This window comes from Triticum aestivum, chromosome 2A, assembly GCF_018294505.1.
Source record: "Triticum aestivum cultivar Chinese Spring chromosome 2A, IWGSC CS RefSeq v2.1, whole genome shotgun sequence".
Classification (NCBI taxonomy): domain Eukaryota; kingdom Viridiplantae; phylum Streptophyta; class Magnoliopsida; order Poales; family Poaceae; genus Triticum; species Triticum aestivum.
In genome coordinates, this window is record NC_057797.1 from 27,708,442 (window position 1) to 27,733,835 (window position 25,394).

The 25,394-nt window shown below is 46.0% G+C and overlaps 1 pseudogene; it reads right to left on the reverse strand.

The window, feature by feature from the left end:
* Positions 1–25,394, reverse strand: part of LOC123191410 (uncharacterized) — a 73,078-nt pseudogene that overhangs the window by 23,206 nt on the left and 24,478 nt on the right.

Below are 25,394 nucleotides of genomic sequence, written 5' to 3' on the forward strand. Positions count from 1 at the left end.
CGCACCTCTTCGGAGTGCTGCGCTGCCGTCGAGGACGCACCATCGAGCTCCACTGGCAAGTGTAAGAAGACAATGGCAGCTCCGCCAGAGACCAAGAAGGTGTCCGCCAAGGAGGACGACACTGGTGGTACCTTCACCATCAGTGCCACTCTCGACCCTAAATAGGAAAGCGCGCTCATTGCTTTCCTGCGGGCGAATGTCGACATGTTTGCGTGGTAACCGTGACATCCTCGGTGTTCCCAGGAAAGTAATTGAGCACCATCTTGCCGTTTGTCCTCATGCGCGGCCCGTCAAGCAGAAGGTCAGGAAGCAAGCAGTGGAGCGCCAAGAATTCATCGCAGAAGAGATCAAGAAGTTGGAAGCAGCAGGCCTTGTCAGAGGAGTGCTCCATCCTACGTGGTTGGCCAATCCTATAGTCGTGCGCAAGGCGAACGGGAAATGGAGACATTGTATCGACTTTACCGATGTTAACAAAGCTTGTCCCCAAAGACCCATTTCCTTTGCCGCGCATTGACCAGATTGTTGACTCCATGGCCAGATGTGATTTGCTTTCATTTCTTGACGCATACTCAGGATGCCATCAGATCTTCATGGCAGAAGAGGATGAGGAGAAGACCGCATTCATCACTCCATGTGGCACGTACTGTTTCATACGGATGCCTTTCGGTTTAAAAAATGCTGGTTCAACATTTGCAAGAGTAGTCCATGTCGCTCTTAAGCCACAAATACACAAAAATGTGGAAGCCTACATGGATGACATAGTGGTCAAGAGCAAGGACAAGGCAACTCTGATTCAAGATTTAGACGAGACCTTTGCAAATCTGCGCAAGATCAGCCTCAAGCTCAACCCTGAGAAGTGTGTGTTTGGAGTCCCCTCCGGCAAGCTTCTCGGGTTCTTCGTGTCTCAGCGGGGAATCGAAGCCAATCCCGACAAGATCAAGGCCATTGAGCAGATTGATGCACCAAAGCGCGTCAAGGATGTACAAAGACTTGCCGGTTGCGTGGCTGCTCTCAACAGGTTTATCTCTAGGTCTGCTGAGCGCGCCCTGCCGTTTTTCAAAATATTGAAAAAGGTAGGTCCAATGAAATGGACTCCGGAAGCGGAGGCTGCGCTGCAAGACTTGAAGAGATACCTGTCCTCCCCTCCGACACTTGTCGCACCTAAGCCACAAGTGAAGTTGCTGCTGTATATAGCGGCAACCAATCAAGTGGTTAGTGCTGCGTTAGTAGCGGAGAGGGAGGCAGATGACGAGCCAGCAACCACGGCAGGCGCATCCAGCGACAAGCAGGGGGCTTCCCCGGCAAGCTCTGGTCCCGACAAAGATGGATCTGCGCAGACGCGCGAGGAGATACAGAAGAAAATGGTACAACGCCCAGTTTACTTTGTCAGTTCCCTTCTGCAGGGGGCTAGGTCAAGGTACTCTAGCGTGCAGAAATTGCTTTTCGGCCTTCTCATGGCCTCGAGAAAGCTGCGCCATTACTTCCAAGCACATGAGATCACATTTGTCACTCATTTTTCGCTGAAGAGGATACTACAGAATCCAGAAGCGACAGGAAGGATTGTTGAGTGGGCACTCGAACTGTCAAGCTTTAGCCTCAAGTTTGAGAGCACTTCAACTATCCAAAGCAGAGCATTGGCAGAATTCATAGCAGAATGGACGCAAACACCAGATGAAGAAATTCCAGAAACGAGCATCCCCGTCAAGGAAGCAAGCAAAGAGTGGCTGATGTACTTTGATGGTGCCTTTTCGCTGCAAGGCGCCGGCGCTGGCGTGCTGCTTGTCGCACCCACCGGAGAGCACCTCAAGTACGTAGTCCAGATGCACTTTCCCAAGGAGCAAGCAACAAACAATACTGCAGAGTATGAAGGCTTGCTTGCCGGTCTCAGGATCGCGGCAGACCTTGGGATCAAGAAGCTCGTTGTCAGGGGTGACTCGCAGCTTGTCGTCCGCCAAGTGAACAAGAGCTATCAGAGTCCGTTGATGGAAGCCTACATTGACGAAGTGAGAAAGCTAGAAGAGCACTTTGACGGCCTACAGATGGAGCATGTTCCAAGAGCTCAGAATGCCGTTGCCGATGGCCTGTTAAAGTGCGCCGCACTTAAGTTACCTGTGGAACCAGGGATCTTTGTGCTCAAGCTGACTCAACCGTCTATAACCCCATCAACTGGACAGAGCAAGAAGAGGAAGTTGATTTCTGGTGACTATTTGCCGGCAGAGCTTCCCGAAGCCGCCGCCAAGAAGGTCCCCAATATCAACGCCAAGAGCGCTGAGGAGCAGTCCGCTCCGGCAAGCCCCAGGGTTTGTTCCGTTGAAGCAGAAGCTCCCGACAAGTTTTGCTCCGGCAAGCTTGCCGGGGAATGTCAAGCTCCGGCAGAGCAGCAGGTTCTCGCCGTAGAAGCGGACGTTCCCGCAGCAGCAGATTTGCCTTGCGCTGAGGAGCAGTCTGCTCCGGCAAGCCCTAGGGTTTGTTCCGTTGAAGCAGAAGCTCCCGGCAAGTTTTGCTCCGGCAAACTTGCCGGGGAACGTCAAGCTCCGGTAGAGCCGCCGGTTCTCGCCGTAGAAGCGGACGTTCCCGCAGTAGCAGATTTGCCTTTAGTCCTTGTTGTCGAGCCACAAGCTCCAGCATGGGCACAGCAGATTGTCCGTTTCCTTCAGACAGGAGAACTTCCCGAAGAGCAAGAAGAAGCGGAAAGAGTAGCCCGGCAGTCAACTATGTACCAGTTTGTCGACAAGACACTATACAGAAGAAGACTCAACGGTGTGAAATTGAAGTGTATTCACCGGGAAGACGGACAAAAGCTGTTGGCAGAGATACATGGAGGCATATGTGGTCACCACATTGGCGCAAGAGCACTTGTCGGCAAAGCGTTCCGGCAAGGTTTCTTTTGGCCGACAGCCCTCCAGGATGCAACTGCACAAGTAACCAAGTGTGAAGCGTGCCAGTTCCATTCCAAGCAGATACACCAACCAGCTCAAGCTCTCCAGACGATCCCTTTATCCTGGCCATTTTCGGTCTGGGGGCTCGACATCCTCGGCCCCTTTCCCCGAGCAATCGGGGGCTTTGAGTACTTGTACGTTGCAATCGACAAGTTCACAAAGTGGCCGGAAGTGGAACCAGTGAGGAAGGTGACAGCACAATCAGCAGTCAAGTTCTTCAGGTCGATTGTTGGCCGCTTCGGGATCCCTAACAGGATAATCACTGACAACGGTACGCAATTCACGAGCCGCACCTTCATGCAGTATGTCCAAGATCTTGGCGCCAAGGTCTGCTTCGCTTCTGTTGCTCACCCGAGAAGCAACGGTCAAGCGGAGAGGGCAAATGCTAAAGTGCTGCGCGGGCTCAAGACCAGAACTTTCAACAGGCTGCACAAGTGCGGAAGAAACTGGATCGAGGAGCTGCCGGTGGTTCTTTGGTCGATCAGGACGACGTCAAATCGAGCCACTGGCCAGACACCTTTCGCTCTAGTCTATGGAGCAGAGGCAGTTCTCCCCACGGAACTCGTATACGGGTCACCTCGAGTGCTCGCTTATGATGAGCTTGAGCAAGAGCAGCTGCGACAAGATGACGCGCTGCTCCTTGAGGAAGACCGTCTTCAGGCTGCTGTACGAGCTGCTTGCTACCAGCAAGCTTTGCGCCGCTACCATAGCTGCAAAGTTAACGCCAGAAGTCTCGAGGAAGGCGACCTTGTTCTTCGGCGTGTTCAGTCCGCCAAGAATTCCAACAAGTTGACGCCAAAGTGGGAAGGCCCTTACCAGGTGAAACGAGTCACTAGGCCTGGCGCTGTCCGCCTTGAGACCGAAGATAGCATTCCGATGAGCAATTCCTAGAACATTGAGCATCTTCGTAAGTTTTACCCGTAAGGCGCGGTTGCCGGAACCTGTTCCGGCAACCACCTTTTGTACAAGTCATGCCGCTGTTGCATGTAATCCTTTGTACAAAGCCGGGCGCAGACCCCGTGCATAAGTAAAGCTCATGTGCTCCGCACATCTTGTCAATTTCATGCATTCTATCTTTTGCATATGTGATCTGACACTTTGTGCAGCACCTACTCCCCGGTAAGCAATAACGAGCCGTAAGGCTCCATATCTTTATTTTCTCTTCTTTCTTTTTTCTCAAGGAAAGGAAGGTTCCCTCGCCCACAAGTTTGCCGGGGGGAAGGAGAAGATAATGGTATGGACCAGGCATCGTTCAAGAAAGTTTCGCCTTGCCGGGAAGCAAACAACAGAAAAGCTAAGTTGCCAAAGTTTGAGCAATCAGATTTTTAAATTTTTTAAGTTATCTCCCTTGAACAACCGCACTTTGTATGGAAAACCTATGCGCGGAGGAACCAACTTGTAGCTAGTTGCGCCCTTACATTGTTTCGAGTCCGGTCAACAACTTAAGTGAGATGCGACTAGTTGCGACAAGGTTTCTTGTCGGTAGCGGCACCGCCAGCAGGCTGCTGACGTTCCGCACTCAGCGCTCGCGGCTAAGGTGCCTGCACCGGCAAGTTCCCTAAAAGCGTAGGGCAAAAACATACAAAGGGAGGAATCAAGTAAAGGGAATAACATTGCAATCATTACCCGGAATAGAGTTATATTACAAGATAACTTGTCGCGGCTCTAACAGATTGTTCTCATAACATGACCAGCAGCGACAAGAAAAGAAGAAAATGGGCGGCCTAGTCTACGCGATCGCCCTTGATCCTCTTGATCCCGCTCACCTTGTCCACAATGGGTGCGACAAGGGTCTTGAGCGCCTCCAGATCAGCATCCGGCAGCAGGGTCTTGAGGACGTTGGTGAGGTTGAGGCCCGGATTGCGGAAGGCCACCTTCACCAACACTTTTTGAAGAGCTCCCGCGCAGATCTTGCGCGACTCGTCGGCCAGCTGCTTTGGGATCCTCTCCCGGAGTCGCTGGAGGGCCGTCGCCACGCCTTTGAAGAACAAGATGAACTTGGCGCCGGGTTGGAGGTTCTCGTCGGAGGGATACCCGAGATCCTCCATCCCCAGCTGCGCCAGCTCCCTGTCAATGTCTGCGGCAACATTCACGAGACCCTCCGTCCAGTGCTCCACATTCTCCCTGAAAGCATTCTGGGCGGCGGCAGCACTCTCCAGCAGCTGCGCCACCTTCGTCTCCAGCTCCTTCTTGGCGGCCTCGGCGGCTGCGGCAGCATCCTCCGCCTGCTTAAGGGCTCCGCCGAATTGTTGCAAGCGCGCGGCAAGCTCCTCCTCGTGGGCGTCAAGGTTGACCTTTCGCTGCGCCAGCTCGCCCTCCTGCGCAAACAACTTCTCAGCGGCAAGCCACCTTTCCTCTTCAACTTCGGCCTTCTCAAGGAAGAAGGCCTTCTGCTCTTCGGCGAGTTGCCCCCGCTCCTTCGCCAGGGACCGGAGAGCTTCCTGGTGGAGACCCCGGAGCTCCTCCGCGTGCTTCTCGATGTCTGCTCCCGCCTTCGCGACAAGCGCCTCGCGGGATTCCAGCTTGGCTTGCCGCGCACGGTAGAGCGACAACAACTTCCGCAGCAGCCGCTCCTCCTTAGGCTCGTTGCTGCTGCTGCTCGGCGCGTCAACCAGCGTCAGCCCAGCGGAGGCGAGCACCTCCTCGTCGAAGATCTCTCCCTCGACCGGCGCCCTGGAGCTTGACGCCCAGGGGAGGTTAAAGAAGATGCCATCGCCGGCCTTCAAGTAGACGCCTGGCTGGGGCTCTTCGGAGCCTGGCGCTGCGGCAGCGGTGGACGGGTCGGCGGTCGATGTAGCGCCTGGCGCTCCTGCGGCCTCAGGGCTGTCAATGCGATCGCCAGACCCCTCGCCAGTTGCTGCGGCGGCAGCCTTGGCGGCCTCTGCGCCGGCAGGATCGTCAGCACTGGCTGCTTCTTCGGTGGCAGCGGCGTCATCGGCGGCAACCTCGATCTCCATCGGCTCCGTAGCAGATGGGTCTGACAGCCGGAAAAGGGAGAAGAGTCAAGCAAATACCCAAGAAGATCAAAAGAAGAAAAACCCAAGTGAAGTTTTGAAGCGAGAGGAGTACCTGTACCGGGTCCTACAGTCGTGGTCTCTGCCGTCGGGGGGCCGCTGGTGCTGTCCCTTGCCGGAGAACTCTCCCTTGCCGGAGACTTCTCCCTTACCGGAAAACTCTCCCTTGCCGGAGGACTCTCCCTTGGCTCCTGGTGGGGCTGCTCTGCTCCTACACAAACCAACAGTCAGATATCAGCAAAGACAGAGTATCCATGCGCACTTCACAGTGGAAAGCGAACCATATACTTATGCTGGGGGCTGCTCTGGAGAAAGGTTGCCGGGTCCGGCAAGGTTGTCTCGGGCGCACCCCCTGCTGTCGCAGTGGGTTCGTCCTCGATGACAATCACCGGGACCTTGGCTCTCTTTGCTGCTCTCTGGGCCAGAGTCCTGAAGAGGAACAAGTTTAGAGTAAAGCGAATGAGATACAAGACAAAACAGCAAGAATTGAAGAACTACAAGTACAACAAGAGAATCTTACTCTTCTTCTTCCTCGTCGGAGCTGAACGCGGAGAAGTCGAAGTCTGGCTCACGTCCGGCGTGAGGAGGCGGAGGAGTAGGTTCCCTTGGCCGCTTGGCGGGAGCAGTGGCGGTGGGTTGAGAGGGCCCCACTCCAGTTGCCATCGCAGCGTGAGGTGCTCCCGCGGCAACAGTGCTTGCCGCGGTGGAGCGTGTCACGCGGCGCGGCGACTGTTGACTCACCTGCCGCTCAGCTACGTCACCGGCCTTGCGGAGACGCCTTCTTGGTGGGGATGGAGGCTCTGCTTGCGGTGAGCTGCCTGAAGATGAGGAGGAAGAGGAGTTGATCTCCAGCGAGCCGCTCGTATCCTTGGCGGGCTCGCTCGACTTGACGCCATGCCCGGCAAGCTCTTTCTCGCCGGCGGGCTCCCCTCGCTCGGCACGGCTTGCCGCCTCTGCTGCATCTACCTCCTCCACGGTGAATCCAAATTCGCCCGCGGCAGCGGCTGCCGCCGCCTCTTCCAGCCTAGTGGCGATGCGTGTCATCTCCGCATCGGTGGTGTCGCGGGTGAGACCATCCTTCTCGTCGGGGCGGACCGGCACTTCTACCAAGCCATCGAAGAACTCCTGCACGACGTCGTCTGCAGGCTCTTGCCAAGTTGGCACAATTCCATGCGAATCGCACAGCGGCATCATTGCGCGGATGCGGTCGAGCGAGGAGTTGTTGCACAGTGGAACGACGCCCCCCCGGCAACCTGAACACTTCGGGATGTTGAGGGTCGTACTTGAACAGCTCCTAGAGCATCGCGTTGAGCTCCAGAACAGTAAACGGCTGCGGGTTCTCCTCGACAATCCAGCATCAGTCTGCTCTCCACTCCTCCCACTTGCCGCGGAACTCTCCCTCCAGATAAGTGTCCTTCTTGCCGGCCCTTGAGATCCAGGCGATTCCGCCGGATAAAGGCTCCCCTCTCTCTACTCGGGGCATAAAGAAGTGGCGAAAAAGGGCTACATTGGGATGGACTCCGACAAAGTTTTCGCAGAGATGTGCGAAAACTGCCATGGTCAGAACGGCATTGGGGGTGAAGTCAAGGAGGTGGAACCCGTAGGTGTTCATAATATCGCAGAAGAACTCAGAGAAAGGCGGGCAGAGCCCCAGTAGAAGAACAAGGCAAAGAATGGATATCCATTTGGAGCTCCAAGCGGCGGCTGGAAGTACCTTCGTGCGCGGGTGCGCTCGCGTTTCCGTCGACCAGAAGAGGTAGTAGTTCTCCCTCAGCTCCCTCGCGGCGAGCTTGGGGGGGGGGGAAGATTGCCCGCTCCTTTCGCAACGCCGCAAGCCGCTGCGCCTCGGTCGACTTCACAACCTTCCCCTTGTCGGCTTTCGGAGCCATGGCGGAAGTGGTGGAGGAGGTCGACGGCGTTGGTGGTGCTGGTGGCGATGGGGGGCGGGGCGCTGCTCTCTTTCAGCTTTGGGAAGACGAGGGAGCGGCGGAGATTTCCGAGATTGGAGTAGCAACCGGCGAATGGGCGAACTACCCCTGTTTCCCCTGCTTATAAAGAGGGAGGGGGCGGACATTCCGCATTTCCGAATAAAGAAACCACCCACGATCTCTCCCACGATGCCGCATTCAACGCGTGCCGTTCGGGGAGGGCGTGGTGGATACGGGGAGAGATACGGCGTAAACCCAGGCCGCGCGTGCCCGTGCCCTCTTTTGGGCCTGGCCCAACAGCGCTCGACACCGTGTATGGCCCAGGCCCGGGGTCTCCTGTCGGTGTACTAGAGTAGGGGTACCCTAGTATCCCGAACTTGTGCACGGGCAGTAGCAGCATCCCGCGGCAAGGCTTGCCGGGTGACCGCCAAGGTCCTCCGTGGTTCCTTTGGAGCCATTCAAGGACAAAGTATCCAAGCCAAGGAGACAAGACCCCTGCAAGAGGAGCTTGTCGGGAAGGCCAACCAAGGCACCTCAAGACCCCGGCAAGAGGAGCTTGCCGGGAAGGCCAACCAAGGCATCTCAAGGAACTTTCCGCGACGCGCAACGCGTCCCGGCAAGGCTCGGTGAGAGACAAGCTCCCGGACGCGACAAGACGACAACCGCGGCAAAGCGCTTGCCGCGGCAAGCCACCACTCTGTGCCCGCGCTCCAGCACATCCACCAACGTGTCGCTCTGGGACCCTTCCAGGCATACGTGGCGGAAGGCTGTGCAGCCAGGGGCGCACGGTGGCAAGCGGCACTGACAAGATTGCCATCGTGGCGAGCGGTGGCGTCCCTGATGGTCCCTTTTGCACTATTTAGGCGACGCAGATGGGCATTTAATGCCCTTGTATCCTGCCGTCAGGGTTAGGTATGATACACTGAAGCAGGTAGCTGTACCAACCACAGCACCTTTACATTTTTACCCTTGTCTACGTTGCCACATGTCGGTGACCCCTTGAGCATATAAAAGGAGGCCCATGCGCAACATAGAGGGGTGTTGGGAAAAAGAGAACGCTCATGCTCGGTCTCGTTAGCTGCTGGAGTGTACTGTAGCACTCCGTGCTCCCGAGCAAGAACTCAATACAAACCACAAAGCAGGAGTAGGGTTTTACGCATCCATGCGGCCCGAACCTGGGTAAACTGCTCGTGTGCTTCGCCTTGATTCGCTCTTCGTGCGACCTCCGCCCCCGCCGAACCGAAAGGGACTCGGCCCGCCGGTCCCATAGGTGTCCGTGGATCAGTCCCCCGGCAGGGTGCTAAGCTAATGGAATGGGTCATGTCAATCAGATCATTCACTTAATGATGTGATCTTGTTAATCAAATAACAACTCATTGTTTATGGTTAGGAAACATAACCATCTTTGATTAACGAGCTAGTCAAGTAGAGGCATACTAGTGACACTTTGTTTGTCTATGTATTCACACATGTATTATGTTTCCGGTTAATACAATTTTAGCATGAATAATAAACATTTATCATGATTATAAGGAAATAAATAATAACTTTATTATTTTCTCTAGGGCATATTTCCTTCAGTACCGAGGCCATGTTTGTACATGCTAGGCTCGTCAAGTCAACCTAAGTGTGTTGCGTGTGTAAATCTGGCTTACACCCATTGTATGCAAACGTTAGAATCTATCACACCGATCATAACGTGGTGCTTCGAAACAACGAACCTTCGCAACGGTGCACAGTTAGGGGGAACACTTTCTTGAAATTTTAGTGAGGGGTCATCTTATTTATGCTACCGTCGATCTAAGCAAATAAGATGTAAACATGACAAACATCACATGCAAATCATAAAGTGACATGATATGGCCAATATCATCTTGCGCCTTTGATCTCCATCTTCGAGGCGCGGCATGAACACCATCGTCACTGGCATGACACCATGATCTCCATCATCATGATTTCCATCATCGTGTCTTCATGAAGTTGCCTCGCCAACTATTACTTCTACTACTATGGCTAACGGTTAGCAATAAAGTAAAGTAATTACATGGCGTTTTCATTGACACGTAGGTCCTAAATAAATTAAGACAACTCCTATGGCTCCTACCGGTTGTCATACTCATCGACATGCAAGTCGTGATTCCTATTACAAGAACATGATCAATCTCATACATCACATATATCATTCATCACATCCTTTTGGCCATATCACATCACATAGCACACCCTGCAAAAACAAGTTAGATGTTCTCTAATTGTTGTTGCATGTTTTACGTGGCTGCTATGGGTTTCTAGCAAGAACGTTTCTTACCTATGCAAAACCACAACGGTGATATGCCAATTGCTATTTACCATTCATAAGGACCCTTTTCATCGAATCCGAGCCGACTAAAGTGGGAGAGACAGACACCTGCCAACCACCTTACGCATCAAGTGCATGCCAGTCGGTGGAACCTGTCTCACGTAAGCATACGTGTAAGGTCGGTCCGGGCCGCTTCATCCCACAATGCCGCCGGATCAAGATAAGACTAGTAACGGTAAGCAAATTGAACAAATCATCGCCCACAACTGCTTTGTGTTCTACTCGTGCATAGAATCTATGCATAGACCTAGCTCATGATGCCACTGTTGGGGAACGTAGTAATAATTCAAAATTTTCCTACATGTCACCAAGATCAATCTAGGAGATGCTAGCAACGAGAGAGAGAGGGAGTGCCTCTTCATACCCTTGAAGATCGCTAAGCGGAAGCGTTATAAAGAACGCGATTGATGGAGTTGTACTCGCAGCGATTCAAATCGCGGAAGATTCGATCTAGCGCCGAACGGACGGCGCCTCCGCGTTCAACACACATACAGCTCGGGGACGTCTCCTCCTTCTTGATACAGCAAGGGGAGAGGATAAGTTGAGGGAGAACTCCAGCAGCACGACGACATGGCGGCGATGGAGCTCGTGGTTCTCCGGCAGGGCTTCGCCAAGCACTGCGGAAGAGGAGGAGGAGTTGGAGGAGGAGAGGGCTGCGCCAGGGAAGGGGGTGCGGCTGCCCTCTCTCTCCCTCACTATATATAGGGGGAAGGGGGGGTGGAGGAGGAGCCATAGGGTTCCCTAGGGGAGGGGTGGCGGCCACAGGGGAAACCCTAGATGGGGTTGGGTGCCCCCACCCCTAGGAAACTTGCCACCCAAGCTGGGAGGGGTGGCTGTCCTAGGGGAGGCGCCCCCACCTCTCCACGTTACGTGAGATGGGGTGGGAGGGGCGCGCATCCCCTTAGTGGGCTGATGTGCCCCCTCCCCTTGGCCCATAAGGCCCCCCAACGCTTGCCGGGGCCTCCGAAACACCTTTCGGTCACGCTGGTCGTCACCCGGTACTCCCAGAACAATTCCGGACTCCAATACCCTTCGTCCAATATATCGATCTTCACCTCCGGACTATTTCGGAGTTCCTCGTCATGTCCGGGATCTCATTCGGGACTCAGAACAACCTTTGGTAACGACATACTATTTCCCATAACAACTCTAATGTCACCGAACCTTAAGTGTGTAGACCCTACGGGTTCGGGAACCATACAGACATGACCGAGACATCTCTCTGGCCAATAACCAATAGCAGGATCTGGATACCCATATTGGCTACCACATGTTCCACGATGATCTCATCGGATGAACCATGATGTCGGGGATTCAATCAATCTCGCGTATACAATTCCCTTTTTCTATCGGTATGTTACTTGCCTGAGATTCGATCGTCGGTACCCCCATACCTTGTTCAATCTCGTTACCGGCAAGTCTCTTTACTCATTCTGTAACGCATGATCCCGTGGCTAACTCCTTAGCCACATAGAGCTCATTATGATGATGCATTACCGAGTGGGCCCAGAGATACCTCTCCGTCATACGGAGTGACAAATCCCAGTCTCGATTCGTGCCAACCTAACAGACACTTTCGGAGATACCTGTAGTGCACCTTTATAGCCACCCAGTTACGTTGTGACGTTTGGTACACCCAAAGCATTCCTACGGTATCCGGGAGTTGCACAATCTCATGGTCTAAGGAAATGATACTTAACATTAGGAAAGCTTTAGCAAACGAACTACACGATCTTGTGATACGCTTAGGATTGGGTCTTGTCCATCACATCATTCTCCTAATGATGTGATCCCGTTATCAATGACATCCAATGTCCATGGTCAGGAAACCATGACCATCTATTGATCAACGAGCTAGTCAACTAGAGGCTTACTAGGGACATGTTGTGGTCTATGTATTCACACATGTATTACGGTTTCCGGTTAATACAATTATAGCATGAACAATAGACAATTATCATGAACAAGGAAATACAATAATAACCATTTTATTATTAGCTCCAAGCCATATTTCCAACAATATTCAGATCCAAAAGATTCAAGAGAAAAGTTCATATTGACATAAAAATAATAATACTTCAAGCATACTAACAAAGCAATTAGGTCTTCTCAAAATAACATGGCCAAAGAAAGTTCATCCCTACAAAATCATATAGTTTAGTCATGCTTCATTTTCGTCACACAAGAATGCTCTCATCATGCACAACCCCGATGACAAGCCAAGCAATTGTTTCGTACTTTAGTAATCTCAAACCTATAAACTTCCATGCAATATATGAGCGCGAGCCATGGACATAGCACTATGGGTGGAATAGAATATAATGATGGGGGTTATGTGGAGAAGACAAAAAAGGATAAAGTCTCACATCAACGAGGCTAATCAATGGGCTATGGATATGCCCATCGATTGATGTTAATGTAAGGAGTAGGGTTTTCCATGCAACGGATGCACTATAGCTATAAATGATGAAAGCTCAACAAAACAAACTAGTGGGTGTGTATCCAACTTGCTTGCTCACAAAGACCTAGGGCACTTGAGGAGGCCCATTGTTGGAATATACAAGACAAGTTCTATAATGAAAATTCCCACTAGTATATGAAAGTGACAAAACAAGAGACTCTCTATCATGAAGATTACGGTGCTAATTTGGAGCACAAGTGTGGCAAAGGATAGTAACATTGTCCCTTCTCTCTTTTTCTCTCATTTTTTTCTTTGGGCCTTCTCTTTTTTATGGCCTTTCTCTCTTTTTTTGGGCCTTCTCTTTTTTATGGCCTTGATACTAGAACAAAAGATGACTCTATATGAATGCCTCCGGCGGTGTACCGGGATATGCAATGGACCAAGAGTGACATGTATGAAAGAATTATGAACGGTGGCTTTGCCACATATACTATGCCAATTACATGATCATGCTAAGCAATATGACAATAATGAATGTGTCATGATGAACGGAATGGTGGAAAGTTGCGTGGCAATATATCTCGGAATGGCTCTGCAAATGCTATAATAGGTAGGTATGGTGGCTGTTTTGAGGAAGATATAAGGAGGTTTATGTGTGAAAGAGCGTATCATATCACGGAGTTTGGATGCACCGGCGAAGTTTGCGCCAACTCTCAATGTGAGAAAGGGCAATGCACGGTACCGAAGAGGCTAGCAAGGATGGAAGGGTAAGAGCGCGTATAATCCATGGACTCAACATTAGTCATAAAGAACTCACATACTTATTGCAAAAATCTACAGGTCATCAAAAACCTCGGCACTATGCGCATGCTCCTAGGGGGATAGATTGGTAGGAAAAGACCATCGCTCGTCCCCGACCGCCACTCATAAGGAGGACAATCAAATAACACCTCATGTTTCAAATTTGCTACATAACATTTACCATACGTGCATGCTACGGGACTTGCAAACTTCAACACAAGCATTTCTCAATTTCACAACTACTCAACTAGCACAACTTTGATATTATTACCTCCATATCTCAAACCAATCATCAAGCATCAAACTTCTCTTAGTATTCAAAACACTCATAAGAAAATTTTACTAAACTTGAATACCTAGCATATTAAGATTTTAAGCAAATTACCATGCTATTAAGACTCTCAAAATAATCTAAGTGAAGCATGAGAGATCAATAGTTTCTATAAAACAAATCCACCACCGTGCTCTAAAAGATATAAGTGAAGTACTAGAGCAAAACTATATAACTCAAAGCATATAAGTGAAGCACATAGAGTATTCTAACAAATTCCAAATCATGTATGGCTCTCTCAAAAGGTTTGTACTGCAAGGATGATTGTGGTAAACTAAAAATCAAAGACTCAAATCATACAAGACGCTCCAAGCAAAACACATATCATGTGGTGAATAAAAATATAGCTCCAAGTAAAGTTACCGATAGAAGTAGACGAAAGAGGGGATGCCTTCCGGGGCATCCCCAAGCTTTGGATTTTAGGTGTCCTTAGATTATTTTGGGGGTACCATGGGCATCCCCAATCTTAGGCTCTTGCCACTCCTTGTTCCATAATCCATCAAATCTTTACCCAAAACTTGAAAACTTCACAACACAAAACTTAAAGTAGAAAATCTCGTGAGCTCCATTAGCGAAAGAAAACAAAAGACCACTTCAAGGTACTGTAATGAACTCATTATTTATTTATATTGGTGTTAAACCTACTATATTCCAACTTCTCTATGGTTTATAAACTATCCATAGATTCATCAAAATAAGCAAACAACACACGAACAACAGAATCTGTCAAAAATAGAACACTGTGTAGTAATATGTAGCTAGCACAAGATATGGAACCCCAAAAATTCTAAAATAAATTGCTGGACGTGAGGAATTTATCTATTAATCATCTTAAAAAATAATTAACTAAATATCACTTTCCAAATAAAAATTACAGCAGTTCTCGTGAGTGCTAAAGTTTCTGTTTTTTACAGCAAGTTCAACAAGACATTCCCCAAGTCTTCCCAACGGTTCTACTTGGCACAAACACTAATTGAACACAAAGGCACAACCAAAACAGAGGCTATATAAATTATTTATTACTAAACAGGAGGAAAAAGCAAGGAATAAAAATAAAATTGGGTTGCCTCCCAACAAGCGCTATCGTTTAACGCCCCTAGATAGGCATAACAAGCAAGGATAGATCTAGGTATTTCCATCTTTGGTAGGCAATACATAATTGGCTCTCATAATAGATTCATAAGGTAATTTAATTTTATTTCCAGGGAAGTGTTCCATGCCTTTCCTTAACGGAAATTGGAATCTAATATTTCCTTCCTTCATATCAATAATTGCACCAATCGTTCAAAGGAAAGGTCTACCAAGAATAATAGGACATGAAGGATTTCAATCTATGTCAAGATCAATAAAATCTATGGGCACATAATTCCTATTTGCAACAATAAGAACATCATTAACTCTTCCCATAGGTTTCTTAATAGTGGAATCCGCAAGGTGCAAGTTTAGAGAGCAATCATCAAAATCATGGAAACCTAACAAATCACACAAAGTCTTCGGAATCGTGGAAACACTAGCACCCAAATCACATAAAGCATAGCATTTGTGATCTTTAATTTTAATTTTAATAGATGGTTCCCACTCATCATAAAGTTTTCTAGGGATGGAAACTTCCAATTTCAAGTTTTTCTTCATAAGATTGCATCAAGGCATCAACGATATGTTTAGTAAACACTTTATTTTGACTATAAGCGTGAGGAGAATTTAGCACGGATTGCAACAAGGAAATACAATCAATCAAAGAGAAATTTTCATATTTAAATTCCTTGAAATCCATAATAGTGGGTTTAGCAACATCTAGGGTTTTAATTTCTTCAATCCCACTTTTATCAATTTTAGCATCAAGATCAAAAAATTCCGAATTCTTGGAACGCCTTCTAGGTAAAGGTGGATCATATTCAGTCCCATCATTATCAAGATTCATATTACAAAACAAAGATTTAATAGGGGACAAATGAATAACTTTTAGATCTTCATCTTTATTTTCATAGGAACTAGAAGAACACGCTTTTATAAAGGCATCTTTCTTAGCACGCATCCTAGCGGTTCTTTCTTGGCACACATCAATAGAAATTCTCATGGCTTTGAGAGACTCATTGATATCATGCTTAGGTGCAATAGATCTAAGTTTCAAAAATTAACATCAAGAGCAATTCTATCAACGTTCCTAGCCAACTCATCAATCTTAAACAATTTTTCTTCAATCAAAGCATTGCACTTATTTTGCGAAGTAATAAATTCTTTAATATTAGATTAAAAATCAGAGGGCATCTTATTATAATTTCCGTAAGAATTATTGTAGGAATTACCATAATTATTAAAGGGATTACTGGGATAAGGCATAGGATTCAAATTTCCTCTATACGCGTTGTTACCAAAATTGTTCCTACCAACAAAATTCACATCCATAGATTCATTATTATTCTCAATCGAAGTAGACAAGGGCATATCATTAGGATCAGAAGAAACACTTTTACTAGCAAATAATTTCATAAGTTCATCCATCTTTCCACTCAAAACATTAATTTCTTCTATCGCATGCACCGTTTTATTAGTAGATCTTTCAGTATGCCATTGAGAATACTTAACCATAATATTATCTAGGAGTTTCGTAGCTTCTCCTAAAGTGATTTCCATAAAAGTGCCTCCCGCGGCCGAATCTAAAAGATTTCTAGAAGCAAAATTCAATTCGGCATAAATTTTTTGTATAATCATCCACAAATTTAAACCATGAGTAGGGCAATTACGTATCATTAGTTTCATTCTCTCCCAAGGTTGTGCAACATGTTCATGATCAAGTTGCTTAAAATTCATAATATCGTTTCTAAGAGAGATAATCTTAGCGGGAGGAAAATACTTAGAGATAAAAGCATCTTTGCATTTATTCCATGAATCAATACTATTCTTAGGCAAAGACGAAAACCAAGCTTTAGCACGATCTCTCAGCAAAAAAGGAAATAGCTTCAATTTAACAATATCATTATCCACATATTTCTTCTTTTGCATATCACACAAATCAACGAAGCTATTAAGATGGGTAGCGGCATCTTCACTAGGAAGGTCGAAAAATGGATCTTTCATAACAAGATTCAACAAAGCATCATTAATTTCACAAGATTCAACATCGGTAAGAGGAGCAATCGGAGTGCTAATAAAATCATTGTTTTTGGTATTGGTGAAGTCAGACAATTTAGTGTTATCTGGAGCCATCGTGACAAGCAAGAAAACTAACACACAAGCAAACAAAAAGCAAGGGGGAAAAGAGGCAAATAGAGAAAGAGAGGGAGGATAGAGAGAGAGGGCGACTAAAACGGCAAGGGTGAAGTGGGGGAGAGGAAAACGAGAGGCAAATGGAAAATAATTTAATGCGGGAGATAAGGGTATGTGATGGGTACTTGGTATGTTGACTTTTGCGCAGACCTCCCCGGCAACAGCGCCAGAAATCCTTCTTGCTACCTCTTGAGCATGCGTTGGTTTTCCCTGAAGAGGAAGGGATGATGCAGCAAAGTAGCGTAAGTATTTCCCTCAGTTTTTGAGAACCAAGGTATCAATCCAGTAGGAGGCTACGCGCTAGTCCCTCGTACCTGCACAAAACAAATAAATCCTTGCAGCTAACGCAAATAGGGGTTGTCAATCCCTACTCGGCCACTTACAAGAGTGAGATCTGATAGATATGATAAGATAATATTTTTGGTAATTTTGTGATAAAGATGCAAAGTAAAATAAAAGCAAAGGAAAAGCAAAAGGAAATAACTAAGTATTCATAGATTAATATGATGACGATAGACCCGGGGGCCATAGGTTTCACTTGTGGCTTCTCTCGAGAGCATAAGTATTCTATGGTGGGTGAACAAATTACTGTTGAGCAATTGACAGAAATGAGCATAGTTATGAGAATATCTAGGTATGATCATGTATATCGGCATCACGTTCGAGACAAGTAGACCGACTCCTGCCTGCATCTACTACTGTTACCCCACTCATCGACCGCTATCCAGCATGCATCTAGAGTATTTAGTTAATGAAAACAGAGTAATGCCTTAAGCAAGATGACATGATGTAGAGGGATAAACTCATGCAATATGATGAAAACCCCATCTTGTTATCCTTGATGGGAACAATACAATACCTGCCTTGCTGCCCCTATTGTCACTGGGAAAGGACACCGCAAGATTGAACCCAAAGCTAAGCACTTCCCCCATTGCAAGAAAGATCAGTCTAGTAGGCCAAACCAAATTGATAATTCGAAGAGACTTGCAAAGATAACCAATCATACATAAAAGAATTCAGAGAAGATTCAAATATTGTTCATAGATAGACTTGATCATAAACCCACAATTCATCGGTCTCAACAAACACACCGTAAAAACAAGATTACATCAAATAGATCTCCACAAGAGAGGGGGGGAACTTTGTATTGAGATCCAAAAAGAGAGAAGAAGCCATCAAGCTACTAACTATGGACCCGTAGGTCTGAAGTAAACTACTCACACTTCATCGGAGGGGCTATGGTGTTGATGTAGAAGCCCTCCATGATGGATGCCCCCTCCGGCGGAGCTCCAGAGCAGGCCCCAAGATGGGATCTCGTGGATACAGAGAGTTGCGGGGGTGGAATTAGGGTTTTGGCTCCGTATCTGATCGTTTGGGGGTACGTAGGTATATGTAGGAGGAAGGAGTACGTCGGTGGAGCAACAGGGGGCCCACGAGGGTGGAGGGCGCGCCTGGTGGGGGTGGGCGTGCCCCCCTACATCATGGCTTCCTCTTTTGTGTCTTGACGTAGGGTCCAAGTCTCCTGGGTCTTGTTCGTTGAGACTCCGTTTGGGTACATAGGTTTCATTCCGTTTGGACTCCGTTTGATATTACTTTTCTTCGAAACCCTAAAACAGGCAAAAAACAACAATTCTGGGCTGGGCCTCCGGTTAATAGGTTAGTCCCAAAAATAGTATAAAAGTGGATAATAAAGCCCAATAATGTCAAAAACAGTAGATAATATAGCATGGATCAATCAAAAATTATAGATACGTTGGAGACGTATCATGCCGGCATGGAGATCATGGACCAGAGGGGGAACTCTCCTCCCATCTAGGGGGAGGCCAAGGAAGAAGAAGAAGGAGGGGGTGACGGTTTTATGGACTAGGGGGTACTCACCACGTCGTCTCCCGGTCAGTTAGATTGGGCCGAGGACCCCCATGGCCGTATACTCATGGGCCAGTTCGGACAGCTGCCTGATAACCCACAAGTATATGGGATGGCAACAGCTTTCGATAAGTAAGAGTGTCCAACCCAACGAGGAGCTAAAGGTAGAACAAATATTCCATCAAGTTCTATCGACCACCGATACAACTCTACGCACGCTTGACGTTCGCTTTACCTAGAACAAGTATGAAACTAGAAGTACTTTGTAGGTGTTGTTGCATAGGTTTGCAAGATAATAAAGAGTACGTAAATAAAAAGTAGGGGTTGTTTAGATAAAGAAACAATAAAGTAAATATAGCAAGTGTGGAAAAGTGGTGGTAGGAGTTGCGAAATTGCCCCTAAGCAATTGACTACTTTACTAGACCGATAGCAAGTATTATTTGGGAGAGGCTACCGCTAGCATGTCATCCCTGACTTGGAATTCTATGCACTAATGATTGGAACTGTTAGCAAGCATCCGTAACTACTAATGTTCATTAAGGTAACACCCAACCATAGCATTAAGATATATTGGTCCCCCTTCAATCCCGTATGCATCAATTTTTATGCTAGGTTGAAGCTTCTGTCACTCTTGCCCTCCAATACATAGTCCTATCAACACACAACTAACCCTAGGGTGTGATCCACACGCGCAATCATATGATGGGCACCAAAGGACAGCAACATAACCACAAGTAAATTAAATCAATCATAGCAATTCATCAACCACCGATAGGACAACGAAAATCTACTCAGACATCATAGGATGGCAACACATCATTGGATAATAATATGAAGCATAAAGCACCATGTTCAAGTAGAGGGTACAACGGGTTGCGGGAGAGTGGACCGCTGTAGATAGAGGGGGTAAAGTGATGGAGATGTTGGTGAAGATGGCGGAGGTGTTGGTGTAGATCGCGGTGATGATGATGATGGCCACGGCAGCGTTCCGGCGCCACCGGAAGAGAAGGGGAGAAGGGGCCCCTTCGTCTTCTTCTTCCTTAACCTCCTCCCTAGATGGGAGAAGGGTTTCCCCTCTGGTCCTTGGCCTCCATGGCATGGGAGGGGCGAGAGCCCCTCCGATATTGGATCTGTCTCTCTGTCTCTCTCTGTTTCTACGTTCTCAGATTCTTCCCTTTCACCGTTTCTTATATTCCCGGAGATCCGTAACTCCGATTTGGCTAAAATTTAGCACGATCTCTATCCAGAAATTAGCTTTCTTGCGGCGAAAGAAGGGTACCAACCGCCTTATGGGGTGGCCACGAGGGTCAGGGGCGCGCCTGACACCCAGGGGGGGCGCCCCCTACCTCGTGGGCCCCTCGAGCATCGTCTCGCGTGGATTCTTCTTCCCAAAATCATATATATTCCAAAAAAATCTCCGCCAGTTTTTATTCCGTTTGGACTCCGTTTGATATGGATATTCTGTGAAACAAAAAACATGCAACAAACAGGTACTGGCACTGGGCACTGGATCAATGTGTTAGTCCCAAAAATAGTATAAAAAGTTGCCAAAAGCATATGAAAGTTGTAGAATATTGGCATGGAACAATCAAAACTTATAGATACGACGAAGACGTATCAGCATCCCCAAGCTTAATTCCTTCTCGTCCTCGAGTAGGTAAATGATAAAAAGGATAATTTTTGATGTGGAATGCTACCTAGCATAATCTTGATCATATGTCTAATCATGGCATGAATATTAAGACATGAGTGATTCAAAGCAATAGTCTATCATTTGACATAAAAACAATAATACTTCAAGCCTACTAATAAAGCAATCATGTCTTTTCAAAATAACATGGCCAAAGAAAGTTATCCCTACAAAATCATATAGTCTGGCTATGCTCTACCTTCACCACACAAAATATTCACATCATGCACAACCCCGATGACAAGCCAAGAAATTGTTTCATACCTTTGAAGTTCTCAAACCTTTTCAACTTTCACGCAATACATGAGCGTGAGCCATGGACATAGCACTATAGGTGGAATAGAATGGTGGTTATGGAGAAGACAAAAAGGAGAAGATAGTCTCACATCAACTAGGCGTATCAATGGGCTATGGGGATTCCCATCAATAGATATCAATGTGAGTGAGTAGGGATTGCCATGCAATGGATGCACTAGAGCTATAAGTGTATGAAAGTTCCAACTGAAACTAAGTGGGTGTGCATCCAACTTGCTTGCTCATGAAGACCTCGGGCATTTGAGGAAGCCCATCATCGGAATATACAAGCCAAGTTCTATAATGAAAATTCCCACTAGTATATGAAAGTGATAACTCAAGAGACTCTCTATATGAAGAACATGGTGCTACTTTGAAGCACAAGTGTGGAAAAAGGATAATAGCACTGCCCCTTCTCTCTTTTTCTCTCATATTTTTTTTATTTTCTCTTTATATATATATATATATATTTATTTATTTTTTGGTGGGCTTCTTTGCCTCTTTTTTTATTTGGGCTTCTTTGGCCTCTTTTATTTTTTTGTAAAGTCCGGAGTCTCATCCCGACTTACGGGGGAATCATAGTCTCCATCATCCTTTCCTCACTGGGGCAATGCTCTAATAATGATGATCACCACACTTTTATTTACTTACAACTCAATACTAGAACAAAGATATGACTCTATATGGATGCCTCCGGCGGTGTACCGGGATGTGCAATGATCTAGCGTAGCAATGGTATCAAACATCATGCTAGCTATCTTACGATCATGCAAAGCAATATGAGAATGAATGCTCAAGTCATGTATATGATGATGATGGAAGTTGCATGGCAATATATCTTGGAATGGCTATGGAAATGCCATGATAGGTAGGTATGGTGGCTGTTTTCAGGAAGGTATATGGCGGGTTTATGGTACCGGCGAATGTTGCGCGGTACTAGAGAGGCTAGCAATGGTGGAAGGGTGAGAGTGCGTATAATCCATAGACTCACCATTAGTCATAAAGAACTCACATACTTATTGCAAAAAATCTATTAGTCATCAAAACAAAGTACTACGCGCATGCTCCTAGGGGGATATATTGGTAGGAAAAGACCATCGCTCGTCCCCGACCGCCACTCATAAGGAAGACAATCAATAAATAAATCATGCTCCGACTTCGTTACATAACGGTTCACCATACGTGCATGCTACGTGAATCACAACCCTCAACACAAGTATTTCTACAATCCACAATTACCCACTAGCATGACCCTAATATTACCATCTCTATATCGCAAAACTATTGCAAGGAATCAAACATATCATATTCAGTGATCTACAAGTTTTATGTAGGATTTTATGACTAACCATGTGAATGACCAGTTCCTGTCATCTCTCTAAATAGATATAAGTGAAGCAAGAGAGTTTAATTCTTTCTACAAAAGATATGCCCGTGCTCTAACAAATATAAGTGAAGCAAAAGAGCATTCTACAAATGGCGGTTGTATATGTAAAGAGAAACATGCAGTCCAAGCTTCAAATGATATAAGTGAAGCACATGAAGCATTCTATAAAGCCATACTCAAAAGATATAAGTGAAGTTCAAAGAGCATTCTATAAATCAACCAAGGACTATCTCATACCAGCATGGTGCATAAAAGAAGAATGAAAACTAAATGCAAAAGACGCTCGAAGATTGCACATATCGCATGAACGAAACGAATCCGAAAACATACCAATACTTGTTGAAGAAAGAGGGATGCCTCCCCAGCATCCCCAAGCTTAGATGCTTGAGTATCCTTGAATATTTACTTGGGGTGCCTCGGGTATCCCCAAGCTTGAGCTCTTGCCTCTCTTCCTTCTTCTCACATCAAGACCTTCTCGATCATCGGACACTTCATCCACACAAAACTTCAACAGAAAACTCGGTAAGATCCGTTAGTATAATAAAGCAAATCACTACTATAAGTACTGTTGCAAACCAATTCATATTTTTTTCATTGTGTCTACTCTAATATAACTTTTTCATGGCTTAATCCACTGATATAAATTGATAGTTTCATAAAAACAAGCAAACTATGCATCAAAAACAGAATCTATCTAAAACAGAACAGTCTGTAATAATCTGAACATTCACCATACTTTTGATACATGAAATATCCTGCCAAAATTAGGAAACATAAACAATTTGTACAGCAAGACAGTGCAAAAAGAATCAGAACCATTTGACGTTCCCGTAAACAATTAAAATTCATGCACTACAACCAAAGTTTCTGTCCTGCACCGCACAAACCAACAAGCATCGTAAACACCCTAAAGGCAAACCTTGGCACATTATTTTTATAATACAATGGAATTGTACAAGCGGATAATTATTTTTGTTGAAAAGTTTCTGTAATCAAGATTCACAAAGTTGCCGTGAGCATGAACAAAGTTCAAGGAGCTCTCCCACTTCAACAGTGTTTGTCTTTCTCACTTTCACTTTCCTTTTTGAAAAGTTTCGGGTTCCCCTCTTTATTTTTGTTGTTTTTAAACCCTATAAAAGCACTCAACAGAAATAAATGACTCTCTAAAACTTCTGCGTTGTCTCCCTGGCAGCGCTTTCTTTAAAGCCATTAAGCTAGGCATATAGTGCTCAAGTAGTGAATCCACCCAGATCCCAAGGTATATCAAAGCCAATTTTAATTAGCAACGATTTGTAATTTAGTAGTGGGCACAAGGTAACATATGTCATGTAATGACTAAGTCTAACTCTCTTCCTATGCATCGGCATGTCATAAAAGAACAATTCATGCACACCTAGTAAAGGCCAATGCATAGTATAAACAGTTTCTTGCAATTTTATCATGTGGGAAGCATAGAGAGGTGGAGATATAGTTCCTCTCTCATAATAATTGCAAGTAGGAGCAGCAAGCACATGCATATTATATTCATTAAAATCATCATGTGTAACATTAAAAGGCAACCCATCAATATAATCCTTAATATGGGCAAACTTCTCCGATATAGTGTAGTTTGGAGAATTCAAAAAGATAATAGGACTATCATGTGTGGGTGCAATAGCAACAATTTCATGTTTAACATAAGGAACTATAGCAAGTTCATCTTCATAAGCATAATTCATATTGGCATCTTGGCCACAAGCATAGCAAGCATCATCAAAAAGGGATATTTCAAAAGAATCGAAGGGATCATAACAGTCATCATAGCAATCATCCTTCGGTAAGCACGAAGGGGAATTAAACAATGTATGAGTTGAAGAGCTACTCTCATTAGAAGGTGGGCACGGGTGATGAATCCGCTCTTCCTCCTTTTGTTCTTCGCTCTCCTCATCATCTTTTTCATCCAATGAGCTCATAGTTTTATCAATTTCTTCGTCCATTGAGTCCTGCAAAATATTAGTCTCTTCATGGGCAGCGGAGTATTCCTCAATATATTGTTTAACATAGGTATTAGAAGCATAATTATCATAGCAATATTTAAGTATAGCAAATTTTTCAGATTTGTGAAAAGTAGCATCATACTTTTCTATCAAAGAAGCAATTTCATAAGCACCTCCAAAAGCAAAAAATTCTTCAATTTGTTGAACATCATAGTAACTATAAACACCTTTAGCATAAGAAGATAAGATTCCATTATCAATAAACTCACATTGGTAGGGAAGGTGTTTCTTAGGGTTTTCAGAACAACAAGTAAAATCATATAATTCACATAAATTCCAAGCATAGCATTGCAAAAGTTTAATTTGACACCATAATAATTTCCCTTTTTCAGATATACGGTGTCGCACATAACAAGCATGTTCATCTAAAGATTTGCCCTCAACTAAGCTAGTTGGGGTTTTGGCACGAGCACAAAGGGATCGAAGATGATCTAAGTAAAAAGCTTCAGCAGTGTGATAGATTTTGAGTGGTTCTTCAACCATTGGTTCAGTAGGTACAACTAATTTTTTGGTATTTTGCGTTTCCTACACATAACTAAAGATAGAAAACAACTAAGATCAGCAAATAAAAATTACTTAGTGATAAAGGAAACAAGCTCACACGAAAATATTCACCCCACGCTATTGCTCCCCGGCAATGGTGCCAGAAAAAGGTATTTATAACCCACAAGTATAGGGGATCGCAACAGTTTTCGATAAGTAAGAGAGTCGAACCCAGCGAGGAGCTAAAGGTAGAACAAATATTCCCTCAAGTTCTATCGACCACCGATACAACTCTACGCATGCTTGACGTTCGCTTTACCTAGAACAAGTATGAAACTAGAAGTACTTTGTAGGTGTTGTTGGATAGGTTTGCAAGATAATAAAGAGTATGTAAATAAAAAGTAGGGGCTATTTAGATAAAGAAACAATAAAGTAAATAGAGCGAGTGTGGAAAAGTGGTGGTAGGAGTTGCAAAATTGCCCCTAAGCAATTGACTACTTTACTAGACCGATAGCAAGTATTATGTGGGAGAGGCCACCGCTAGCATGTCATCCCTGACTTGGAATTCTATGCACTTATGATTGGAAATATTAGCAAG